At 45.1% G+C, this 13,077-nt stretch overlaps 1 long non-coding RNA gene across 3 annotated transcripts; it reads left to right on the top strand.

Moving 5' to 3' along the window:
• The first annotated feature begins 2,787 nt into the window (after positions 1–2,787).
• Positions 2,788–12,123, top strand: LOC113993854. 3 transcript variants are annotated; one of them, XR_003542794.2, is made up of 5 exons: positions 2,788–3,424; positions 3,557–3,675; positions 4,836–4,993; positions 5,245–5,316; positions 5,540–12,123. It is a non-coding gene; the product is annotated as an uncharacterized LOC113993854 (long non-coding RNA). The 3 variants fall into 3 exon arrangements; XR_003542793.2 differs by having other exon boundaries at positions 2,788–3,478; XR_003542792.2 differs by having other exon boundaries at positions 2,790–3,675.
• Positions 12,124–13,077: the final 954 nt, after the last annotated feature.

The following is a 13,077-nucleotide window of genomic DNA, read 5'->3' as shown; positions in this document are numbered from 1 at the left end:
TTCTTCTACTGGGCTGGTAATCCCTGTTTTATACATGGGAAAAGTGCTGTTGGGAACACAAAACTCAGAGTCACCAGTGGAATACCAGGTGCCTGAGTCAGCCCAGGAGTCACCCAGGGCAACGAGGATACTGTCCGGGCCACTTGAGAACAAAAAAAAGAGCCTGGATCAGGTAAATTGCAGAGTCAGTGGTGGTAGGAGATGAGGAATTTCTTTTTTTAGAAAGCACTTTCAACCCTCACCCATGTTAACAACTTCTGGCACCCTAGATTTGTTAAACTTATCCAGGAAAGAATGGGTTTACTTATTTATTGATAATTCAAGTACCTCGAGTATTGACCCAAGCAGATAAGGCCTGTGGTCATTCTGATTACTGAGGGCAGATATACTGTATTTTAGCACTTAATGTGGCTTGTTTAATCATCATTATTGCTCAACATTGAAACTCACTTCGAGTGCAGCATTTTTCTTGGTTGAATTTATATGTTTCTCTGCTCAAAAAGCTTGCATTTAGCCCTAGGAACTGAACCACCCACCCCTGGTACAATTATCTTTGTTTCAATACAAGAAAATAATTAAGCAAGAACTTAATCAGCTCATTACATAGAGCCTTTACCTATCAAATATACAATATGATTATGAAATGTATCTTTTGCTTCGCATCTTCAAAGCCCTTAACTAGTTTCTGTTGAATCACTGTTGAGGGGGCAGGGGGGTGCCTTATGCAGCAGGAACTGCATTAAAAGCTTGGAAATTTGTTTTCTTTCACAGACAACTAAAAATGGAACTATAAACTTCCTGGGATTTTCAGTCGTCCCTATTTTGGGGAGCTCGGTGTATTTGGTGGAAACATGATGCATTTGGAGCTCGTTGATTAAAAAAAAAAAGGGTGTTATTGCACTCCAAAAGGAAAGCTTTGTCTCAGTTAATCCTAGAAAGTGAAGCAGAACTGGATGTATTTTAAGCTGTTAGAAGAAGATGTCGTTCTGCAGCCGTACCACAAGAGGGTAGTTCAAGAGAGCCTGAAATGTGTGCAGGGTGACGGGATGGCTCTGCTGTTTTGGGCAAGGTGAATGTAGCAGTAAATTATTTTTATGAGAGTCTGATCTGTGAGGAGCTCTCCTGGTCCCCCGCATAAATGAGAGTAATCCCAGCGGTGCTGTGACAGGCACTGGTCAGGTTGATTAAGGAGTGACCTTGCTTTATCACATTTAATACAAGGCACTGGAAGTGGTCCATACCCAGAGCATTCAGCTCGATAAAGGCAATTGTATTTTGGAGAGTTAGGCTTAAATTGCACAGTGCTACAGTCCAGCAATAAAGCACATTGCTTGTGTTAAGGGAATAAAAGATGCTTCTCTATAGCAAATTGTATGTACAGTGTGAGTTAGTGTGTGTTGGACTCAGTGATCCTTGTGGGTCCCTTCCCTCAGGATATACTATGATTCCATTCTACGAGCTCCTTAAAGTCTCTGCCTTTAGTGAGCACATCCATCTGATTTTTCCATTACCTGGCTTTTGAAACAATTGCCAAGGTCTAAGCAAGAGAATTTCTTCCTTTGGAGATGGGGGAAAAAACTGATGCCAAATTTCCTAAGAAGACAAATTAAAATGGTTTATTTACCGTCACCAGAGCTGTCTGCTTAATACCAGCAGAAAGCTTGGCCCTGCTTTTACCTTTTCTACCCTATTTGCCTTTGCGGAGAGCCGACATGGAATGGGCTCCCCAGGGCAGTGGGCACAGCACCAAGGCTGCCAGAGCTCAAGGAGTGTTTGGATGATCCTCTGGAGCACAGAGGGGCCTGTGCAGGGCTAAGGATTGGTCTCAATGTGGGTCCCTTCCTAGCTCGGCATATTCTGGGATCCTGTGATTTCTCTGATGCTGCGCTCGCTCTCCTGACTCACCCAAGGGGCTGCCTGAGGAGCAGCAAGGCATGGCCCCACATGGCCCCACTGCTGTCTAGCCTGGCTGAGGACCACAGTGGGGCTGGAGGAGCCTTCATGTCCCTCCTCATATTGCCTGTCCCCAGACTAACCATGGCAAGCACCTGGAAACGCATCCGTCCCCATGGGCACAGCCTGGGGTGTCTGACCAGGAGCCTTTGGGAAGGGTGGCAGCCGCTTGCCACCTGCTCCCAGGGCACCTGGGAATGCTGGTGAGGAGAACTGAGCTCTGCATCCTCACAGCTGAAATCCGGGTGCCCAGCTCTTCTCACCTGGGAGCCACAACAGCGTTTCCGTGATGCCGGCAGTGAGGTGGAGCGCGGTGCTGAGGAGATGGGGGCTCACAGGGGCACCTCAGCACCCCGGCCATCCCCACCCCAACATCAGGGGTGCTCCCCTGGCAGCACCAGGGCTGGGGGGCTGCAGGCCCTGCCCTGAAGGCAGAGCTTGACGTGCCCCACAGCCCTGACAATCTGGATGAGGTCTCATCCACCTCGCAGCGTTACCGCCGGGGCTTGTTGTCAGCGGAGTCATGCTATGATAGTCATTATGGTTTTAAATGACTCATTTTCCACTTAACTGTATTATTGTGGCTTACAGAGCATCTGGAGCTTTGCAGCAGTAAATACATCACTGAATGCTACAGTAATGTACTAATCTATTGCTTTGAAGAATCTATTTTAGCAAAATGCAGCCGGGGCGGGCAGGTGTGTCTGCGCCTGTGCCGGCCAGCCCAGCTCTCCAGGGCACCTGTCCTGCACCAGAAAGGGGTAGAAACACGGCTGATGGTGACCTGTTTGTGCAAACTGATTGAGCATCTTTAGTGCAATCTGATGACGCCTCAATTTTTTGGTTTTAGTGCAAAAAAACAAGAGATTCTTGTCAAGATGCACAAGACCCTGCGCTGGCGCTGAGGCGGCCGGGCCTGCAAGGTGTTGGCATCTCGGGGAACGCCGTGGGTCTTCTCTGATCATCCTTACTGGAAGGACCCCCTCTCTAACATAAGGAAGGACTTTTTATATTATATTTATTATGGGTTTTTTATGTTTTCTCTCCTCAGCGGGAGGCACGGCCCGGGGTGGAGCTGCAGAGGGCAGTGTGGGAGAGGGAAAGCCCGGCCAAGATGGCGGCGGGGCCGGCGCGCTCGGGCGCTAGAGGGAGATGGCGGGCTGCGGCTCGAGCAGCTCTCACAAAGCCAAAAATACGACTTCTGGGGGCTGTTTGGGTTTTTAACCCCCAAATGGACCCTCCCTGCCCGCAGCTCTTGTGCCGGGCTGCAGAGAGGCGGCAGCCGGCGCCCCTCGGGCGGCCGCGCCTCGAGCTCTGCACAGATCTCAGCAGCTCCCGCTTCTTATTTTAGAGCTGAGGGGCTGGGGGGAGAGTCTGGTCGGGAGTTATTTTGATAAAGGCATCTTGAGAAACATCTTGAGGAACGCAGCAAGTTAGAAGTAAAGGCTGAGGGAAAAAAACCGTACTGTCTGTAAGTTCATGTGTCGCCTGAGGTGATGGAAAAATGAAGTGGGAAAAGGAGCAGGTGCGACAGACTGGGGTTCGCATGTGTTCATTTACTTGTCATAAAAGCAGGCAGCAAACGCTTTGCTTTCTCCGCCAGCTCCTCGGAACGTGGTCCCTGGTGCCCTCAGCCTTCGGGAGGACAGACTGGCAACAGCAGCAGAAATGCCAGGGAAGGTCAATGTGGTGACCTGCAGCTCCACATAAACCCGGTTAAAAGTAAGAATTAAAGGGAAATAAAAGCCTGTTTAGAGAGGGGAAAGAAACGCCCAACAACTCCTCTCTTTTCAGATTTTTGCCACCCATATTCACCTTGTTGCCTCTTCCCCAACAGCCTGTGTAATTTCTCACTTTGAACTTGAAAAGAAGGCAGGATGCTGGGGAGCAAGAGAAACCCTTTAGTTGTTTTCCCTGGACACCGTCCTGGCACAGCCTGGCTGGGATGGGTGGACAGCAGGACGGTGGGAGCAGACAGCTGGACACACAGGATGGGCTGTGTCCTCCACTTTGGGTGTGAGAACGAGGATCTCGAGGATTTTGAATTGTGCTCACACCAGCATCGTATAGGTTTGGTGTGACAGGGGGACTCCTGAGCTCTGGTAATGTGAGGATGAAGCCAGACTGTGTAGAATTAGACATAAAATTTGCTCTCACTCCAGTTGTGTGGAGGTAAATTAAGTGTGTGTTGTTCTGTAGCATGTTTCTTCAGACGACTGCACGTTTTACAATTGTATTTCAAAGCAAAGGACTGAGGCTTCAGGTTTGATTTCTGTTCCAGCCTGCTGGGTAGTCTTAAGATGAATATTAAGAATCTGTGCCTTTGTTTTTTCACTGTGATAAGTGATGCTTTTCTCCCTACCCTTCCCTCCTGCCTTGTCTCTTGTAAAGAACTTTTATATCTGTTATTAGGAATTCTATAAGAGAGGTTTCATCGTGGTCTTTTTGTTTTATTCCTTTTTTGTTCCTGCAGTTACATTTTCTAATACCCATTAGCAATGCAGTAAGTCTATTCTGGCAGATTATTTAGTTTTATCTTTGGGTTGGCTTGAATTTGGAGAGACTACAATCAATGTGGGCATTGGATTTTAAGAATTGTTCTGTAATGACTGCAATAGCTTTATATCACTGCTAATTCTGAACTCCATGAACCTGTTCCCTGTCTCCACAGCTTTGGCTGAGCAAACTGTGCTCTGAATGGCACCATGACTGCTTGATGAAACAGGGAACAGTCTATTTGCAGCAAATCTAGCATAGAGTGGGTGGATCTCTGACTAACTGATAATCTACATGAGTTTCTACGAAATTCTGGAATCTGTGGGATCAAACTGGACCTTGTTTTTGTGCCTGTACCTTTGACAAGTTTCTCCCCAAATGTGCAGGACTGAATTTGCCTGTCACCAAAAGGCTAAACCATGAATGTCCTTGAATTTGACTTCCAAAATACCTGCTGCATGTTGATGTGTGAACACAGCACTTTGCTGAACCTGGGAATCCAGCTGAAAAATAAGAAGACAGCTCTGCAACACCACACCTGTTGGTGAGTCTTGCTTTTGATTTTCTTTTTAAATGCATCCCATCAGTGAAATTGCATCCCATTAGTGAAATCTCTCACTTAACTCATCAAGACAGCAAAAGACCCTCACAAATATATATATTGTGGGGGACAAAAGACAAAATGTGATGATTAAGTGTAAAATAGTAGGATTTTCTTTTGTCTAGAATACAAGATTAGAGTTTTGGCTCTATAAAGGAAGATTGGCTTGCTATTATCTTATGTTTTTTTGGCAGGTGGTTGACTTCAGGAAGTTCAGATGGATTATCTGGAAGGCAAATACAGAGTTAGCACCTCTGAAATATCTGGTGGGTATAAAACCAGCGCCTGAACATTAGCCTGGGGGAGGATCTTGTGTGGGGATATTTCTGCTTTGGAGCAAGGGACAGAGGATGGTCTAACTGGGAGATAAACAGGAGGTCTAAATGGAAATTAATGGAAATTCAGTTGCAAAATAAAAAGGGTTTTTTTGTGCATTTCTGAATCAGCAAGTGTTGGAAAGGCTGATGATGCTTGTGAATCTTCCTGTAGGTAACTGAAGACCTGCTGAAGGTAATAAACTCACTGCTGAGCATCAGAGGAATCCCAGGAGTTCCTGAAACTGCAAGAGTTGGGGCAAAATCACCTATTTTGGTTGGTTTAGTAAAGATAAACAGCCACCAGGCTGGGGTTGTGGAGCTCTTGTTGCCTCTGCAGCTCAGTAAGAGACTCTCAGGTTTACATAGTTTACCCAAGATCAAAATGAGCTTAGTATTCCAAACTTCTCTGTGTATATTATCCATTGTATTATATCTCCATCCTGTAGATCTATGAAATCAGTAAACAAGAGAAGTCATTCTTCTGGATGGAGAATGAAACTCTCCTGATAACTTTAAAAGACAAAACAGGAAGTGTTGTTTTAAAATGTTTACCCAGGATGAAGTAATGGTTTCTAATGCCCCAGCACAGCCACAGCCTGGGGTGGTTTGCCACAGGGCAGACAGGGACCTGGGACCATGCCAGCTTCAGGAAGCAGAGTTCAGGCTCTCTGTGAATCCCAGGGCATATTCCAGAGCAAGCCAAGCCAATAACTGGGTCTTTGCAGTAATCAGACTTTCAGGTTCTCAAAATGCTGACACGTATCAGTCCAGAGGAACCCAAAGACTGAAGATATTTTCCTTTGAAATCTGACCAAAGGCTCCCTTCTCATATTTTCCCTGAGGGGAGCAGAATCCACAAATCTGGAAGCTCTGCCAGCTTTGGTAGACACAAGTTTCCAAACACTGCTGGTGCTGTAGAGTTAAACCAAAAGCCCTTTCAGGTGATTTATGTGTCTGCTCTGCCTGAGATGTTGTGAAATCCCTGCAGCCTAAGAGAGTCCGTGGGGAACTGGCCCCTGTTGTCGGAAGAGAGTCCATTGCAGGAGGCATTTTCATTTTGATTCATTGCCTTTTTCCAGTGTTTTCCTGGAAGACTTTCAGCAGCTCTAATTCTGCCTCATGTGCTTTGATGGCAGCCACCTCAGGGCCCATCCTGGCACACTGAACGTGTGCTCGTGGCACTCAGCCCTGGTTTGGGCAGTGCCTAAAGGCCACCACAGAGCTCCAGCTGCTCACTGGGCTAAGGCATGTGTTTGCTTGTTTAGACTTGCTTAGTTTTGGGTCCGAGTCACCTGTGCCAGGCTCTGTAAGGCAGGAAAAGGTGGCTCCCTAACCTGGAATGGCCCAACCAAGACTGTGCAAAGACAAGGAAACAGCTTTGCCTTAACGGGATGGGCTTTGGTGCCAAAGTGTTTTTAGTGGTTTATGTATTGCCCAGTTTTTTCAGGCAGTGAAGAAGCACTTTAGGGTAGGATTTGGTAGATACTCAAACCAACAGCTTTCAGGTGAGCTTCTCCCACAGGTGGAAGGTGACAGTAAGGGACAAAGTGTGCGGGTTCATAGGCTGCAGCTGAAGTTTGGAGGGAGCAGGGCTGGGAGGTTTGATCTGTTCCTTCTCTTACTCCAGTCATCCTAAACAAGGTCAGGGTACAGCAGGATAAATTTAGTATCTCACTAAACCATAGAGAGGAGCTGAATACTTGCAGGTCCACAGTGAAGACAGACCTCTGTCCATCTTGTGGAGACTGTTTTCATTCCCAGGAGTCTGGTCAGTCATGGGTTTTGCTGATGTCTTGTATGTGTTGAGCTGATTGTTTAATGGTCCAAATGGCCCCTGGTTGTTTAGTATCTCTGTATCTCACAGACTTAACTGTTCTTCGGTTGTCTGGGGTTGTTTTGTATTTTTGTCATGTTTGTAAGAGCAGTTTATAAATGAGGAATCCAGTCACAGAAACATGAAGTTCAGGACTGTATGGAGCTGCTGAAGGAGGAGGGGATGAGCCCTCAGCTGTGGTTCCCCAAATTCATCCTTTTCCCCAGCCTGGCAGGCACCACTGCAGGGCTGATGTTTTAGAGACCAAGTACCCAGGTGACTCAGGAAGGAGAGGAGAGATGCAGAATAACATGTCCAGCCCCAGAGCTGGTCGTTTCAAACCATGAATAACTCCTGTTTTCCAGGAATCCATTCTAACACTACTAGAGCTTAAGCTGCTCTTTACCCAAACAAAAGACTTATCCCTTCTGGGTTGCAATGTAGCATTTCTGCCTGCCCTAAATTCACTTAATTTTAACTTAATCGCTCCGTATTCTTTAATGTTTCGGTGAAACTGCCACATTGCTGTCTCAGCAGTAGTAGTGAGGAGTTGAAAGGAGCTAATCATGCTGTGTAGCTCAATGCCTTGTGGTTTATTATTAAGAATAAAGACAAGCACTCCCCTATTTTATCTCTAATGTGCAGTTTACTTAATTCCTAATCCTCTGAAGAGATGCTGTTCTTCCAAACGGTTTGGCTTCTGCCTGGCTTTCAAGCTGCACATGAAACTTAAAAGCTGAACTGCTCGGTGCTGAGAGAATTTTAATAAATGCATGCATAAGTCAGTCTCCATTAGCTGCTCCTTAAACATTCAGGGAGAGAAGTTTTCCTGGTGTGCTTAGTTGGAATTATTGCTTTGCTGTTGTGTGGAATGGCCACTGAGTCGAGATGCTGAGCAAACACACCCACAGACTGAGAGCTGAGTTCTTTAAGTGTTGGGAACTGTCTGAAATACCTGTCCTTCCTCGGCTGCCAGTTCTTTTCTTAGCCTGACTGCTGCCTCCTCCCTGATATTTCCATAGCTCCTGCCTCCTCCCCGTTATTTCCCCAGCTCCTGCTAAATCTGGCTGCTGAGTTCACTGAGGACAGGGGGCTGTGGGACGAGTTAACGAGCTCTGCAAGCAGCTACATCATTACAGTGATACTTCTCTTTCTTTTCAATGTGTTACAGTGCAAAGGTATTTAGCAAACAGTTTAACAAGCTTCGTCTGCAGAATTTTGACATTGTTGTGTTTTCACTTGTGGAAGAACTTGTCTCTGTTCAGCCTCTGGAATAAAAGCTCCAAAAATTCCATGATGACCTCTGTACTCAGCTTAAATTTTCAAACTGCACAGAGTCACCCAAGCTCATCGTTTTAGAGTATTATTTCCATTGCCCCTCTCTTTTGGGTGCATTTAATTTTAGCCTCTTGCAATTTTCCTGTTTCACCAATAGCCCCCAGATTCATCTTGCTCCACTCAGCTAATTGGATCAACACATTATATTTATTGTAGGGTATTGATTTGATAATACCAATCTTCCACTCTTAACTGTAATCTCATATTTCTCTGCCCTCAAAGCAGCCCTGCTAAATGTCCCCCCTGCCCCACCTTTGCACTTGGACTTCATATAAAACCACAGCAATGATTAACAGCCCTGAAGCCACTGATGCTCTGCCCTGCAGGCCCCTTCAGGAGCACTGAAGGCTGAGGCAAAGGTGTTGGATTTCCCACATCTCCTAATGGCTGCTCCATGCTGACAGAAATGACCTCCCAAAATCTGGAGCTTGTGTTTCTGCAGGTGGTTAGTCACCTGGGTGCTTAGCCTTGGTACCTTTGGAGGAGGTTAAATACCTCGAATATTTGCTTGCCTGTACTCACTCTTCAATGTTCAGACTTCTGGCAAGAGCTCAACATCCCAGTTCCCTGGTGACCTGTGGAAATCTCTACCTAAGTGTCTAAAGCATATAAATCTTCAGCTTTTCATAGAGTCAAGAAATGTTTTCAATGAGACAAAGTCTGATTCACTGAAATGAGCAGCTTTTCAGGAACTGTGGCAAACAGAATCTTTGTGATCCTCTGTGTAAAGCAAGTGCTTTGCTGTGTGACAGTCAGGGTGCAGGTTCAGGTACTATGGACTCTGCAGAGTTTGAAGCTTCATGTCCATCTTTATTTTGACTCCTGAAAAACCACATTCATTATGTAGACTACATTCTCTGAAAGGCTGGAATTGTGCTCTGCACTGGCCAGGGGTTTTCCTCAGCTTCTCCTCAAGTGAGCTGAGACTTCCTCCCGCCTGAGCTGCCTTTGCTTGTCTATGGGTGCCCCTGACCATGGTGAGGCTCCATCAGCCATCCTGCCCCACACCAAGGCTGATCCTTTGCAAGGAGCTGCTTGCCCTTGGGATCCTGGCAGATCTCCCATCTCCTCCAAAACAGGACTGCAACAATGCCTTGTTTTGGCAGAGGGGAAACGGGAAGCAGAATGGTCTGTTTGTCCCTTGGTTACAGCACGGTGATAATAACACCAAGGTTGTGGGTTTAATCCCTGTCCAGGCCTGTCATGGAAGAGTTGGACTCGATGATCCTCGTGGGTCCCTTCCAACTCAGAGGATTCTGTGATTCCATGAAACCTGCTGTGCAGTCCAGAGCAGAGGCTGATGTGCTCACACAGGGGAGAGCAGTCTCCAGGTGTAGGCAGCTTCATTTTCTGTCTCACTTTGCAGTTGTCACAGTTTTAAAGAATATTTTCATTATTCTATGGCAGTTGTAAGACACTTCCATGGTTTGACAGCTTCTATGCTGGATAACTACTCATCACACAGATGAATTTCTCTTTCAATATCAACATTTCACTTTTCTGAGATCCAAAGCAAGGAGAGGACAACCATCAGGAAGTAACGGGCTGTAAACACGAGGAGTGGGAATGCTGTCACAGGGATACCAAAGGAAGATGTGATTGTGAGGGAGTGGGGTTTTTTGTGCTATTTGACATTACATTGGCTAAGAATTTGGTTATGTGCTTCAGAATCACTGCTGAGAGGGGAGGGGGAAACACAGCAGAAAAATTGCTGGTTGTACCTTGCCGATGCCTAAAATCTTTCTGACATAGTACCTGCTCAACCTTAGCTATTCCTTGAGAAAATAAACCTTTTTCACTTCTTTCTGTTGTGACAGGTTATCTCTGACTGAAGTTTTACTTCTATTTATTAATAAAGAAATGCATTTCCCCCTCAGAGAAAAGAATTACTTATCACTACTCTAACTTGCTAATTCTTCTCACTTCTCTGAAGGAACAGTGCAGTAGCTGACAGCAGTTTTTGGGAGGCCCAGCCCTGGGACTGCAAACAAATGTGTGTTCAGTCTGGGATTCTGTCTCCAAACAGCAGCAAGGCTCCTGGAATGGGAGTGTAAGTTAATTTAGGTCAAGACTTACAAGGAGTGGCTGAGGTGCCTTGTCTTGTTCAGCCTGGACAAGAGGAGGCTGAGGGGATCTCCTGGCAGCTGCACCTTCCTTGAGGGGAGGTGCTGATCTCCTCCCTCTGACCAGGACAGGACACGAGGGAACGGAGTGAAGCTGCCAGAGGAAGTTCAGGTTGGACATTAGGACAAGGCTCTTCTCTGGGAGGGTGGTTGGTCCCTGGAACAGGCTCCCCAGAGCAGTGCTCATGGCACCAAGCGTGACAGTTCAAGGAGCATCTGGAGGACACTCTTTGTCACAAGGTTTAGTTTTTGGTAGTCCTGCAAGGAGAGGGGAATTGGACTTGTTGATCCTTGTGGGTTCCTTAAAACTGGAGGCATTCTGTGATTCAGTAACGTACCATTCTTCTGACTTTGTGACGTAAATGCTTTGCAAGACAAGCAAGCACATCAGACCATCTCTGCCACCTGGAGCCAGTGGATCTACTTTTGGGTGGAGAGGTCAGGCAGGTGTTCATGATTTGTGTAGAAACAGGCCTGGCAGCACCCACATCACAGGACAGGAAAAAGGCTTTGCTAAACAGGTTGCTGTGCAGTGAATAAATTTGTTTTAAAAAACAGAGCTTGCAAATTAGGTTTTATTTCTCATAATAGCTTCTGTAGAACTGAAGTCATGCTTGGCAATTACCTGAGGAGCATGAATGTCCTCTGGTACAACATTGTCCATGACAGTGGGCTATTACTTCATGTCAGAGCAGCTGAAAAACAGAGTTTTGCACTGTTTGGTCAGGGGATTGGTGTTAAAAGCCAGATTATTATGAAAATGGGGAAAGTTTTATAGGAATGGAAGTGTCCAGTTGTGCAAAAATAAGAGCTAACAGGTGGCTAGTGCTAACCAGGCAAATAGGAATAAATGATGGTTTGGATGCAGAGCTGTTGCCTTGTTGAAGATATCTAGCAATTTAATAAGCTCCAGGAACATAAGAAATTCCTGAGGGGCCAGTTCTGCAATGCACTCTGCAAATGGACTTAATTGAGTGATAATGAGGCTGGTTATAGGCAACTGTTCACTTAGACCAGCTCTTTACATGACTGGATTCAAACTCATGAGTGCAACGTGGATTAGAGCAGTGCTTAAAGCATTTCAGTATCAGAAAGCCATCAGAAATAAAGCAACAAAAATCAACAATAAATAAATAAAGCATAAATAATCCTTATTTATGCTTTTTAACATCACGTTACCTTGAAATGCACCTTCCTGCAAATGGGTGGCTGAACCCAACCTGCACCAGAAATGTTCCCAGTCAGTCCTGGATGTTGATCATGTTATGATCTGGCTCAGAAATGCTCCTGTTGAGAAATGGTGTGTCAGTCTGTAACTAAAAATGACCTGAGAGGAGGTTCCACAGGGAGAGGTTTGAGGTGGGCTCCTGCTCTCTGGCAGCTTCAAGGAGCCAATGGGCTGCTGAAATGGTGGCACACTCTGTGCTCCTGCAAGTAATTGATTTTATTAATAAAAAGTAATATGTTCTTAACATCCTTAAATATTAATAGCTGAATTTCTGAGTATAGCAGAGAACATTCTGATCAAGATTGAATTTTTACTTTTTCAATTCCTGTCAGTGTTTACACACGGACAGTTTAAAAGAACAGCAAATACCTTCAAACATTTATTTAGAAATAGAATTGGCTACAGGGCTGACTAGTATTGCTGAGGGTTGGGATCCCATTCTGTGACATACCAGAGGAGACTGACAATTCCCTGAATGGGAAGGGAGGGAGGGAAGATTTGATGCCACAGTGATAATTTTTATCTTAAAATGCTGCTTCTGGAGGTGAGACAAGCATGTTTTAGTGAAATGCACAACTTTATTTCATCATATTTGGGGTGGAATGGAGGCAGAGTTTGAGGCTTCTGTATTAGGAGCAAGATAAAGTTATTTAAACTGCATCCTACACATCCAATCCTTTTCTCCACGCTGTAGGCACAGTACTTGTCCAATTTCATTTAACTTGCCCTCAGGCTTACATGTAAATCTCTGATGAAATATAATACTATAATTACTGTCTAACTGTTCTTAAATAGGTAAAAATGATCTATCAATACGTAATAAACCGAGATAACAAAATATTTTATTCATGTTTTCTGAAAGTCTCAATTATTTCTATTTGGATATCAATTAGAGTTTGGGTTTAAAGAGAATTCAGAGCAGTAACATTCCGTTCACTTACTCTGAATTAGATGGCAGTATGTTTCACTTAATATAAATTGTGTGTGATTACTTACAATCAGTTTAAATCAATAAGTTTGTGATGGATTTTTACCCTATGCTGTGGTTTCACAGTAATAAATCCCTTGTTTAGTCCAGAAGGCATCGCTTCTTTTGGCAGCTTTCCATGCATTTCAGTAATGAGTATTGGATAGGCACAGTTTCAGCAAATCAGCATTTAAGAAGAAAAAAAAAAGTCTCTGTAGAGGATAAACGCATTAAAAAAATC

Source organism: Pipra filicauda, unplaced genomic scaffold, assembly GCF_003945595.2.
Source record: "Pipra filicauda isolate LSUMZ 115617 unplaced genomic scaffold, ASM394559v2 scaffold382_size682953_pilon, whole genome shotgun sequence".
Classification (NCBI taxonomy): domain Eukaryota; kingdom Metazoa; phylum Chordata; class Aves; order Passeriformes; family Pipridae; genus Pipra; species Pipra filicauda.
Note: the sequence above shows the minus strand (reverse complement) of the source record. Positions and strands in the feature narration are given on the sequence as shown.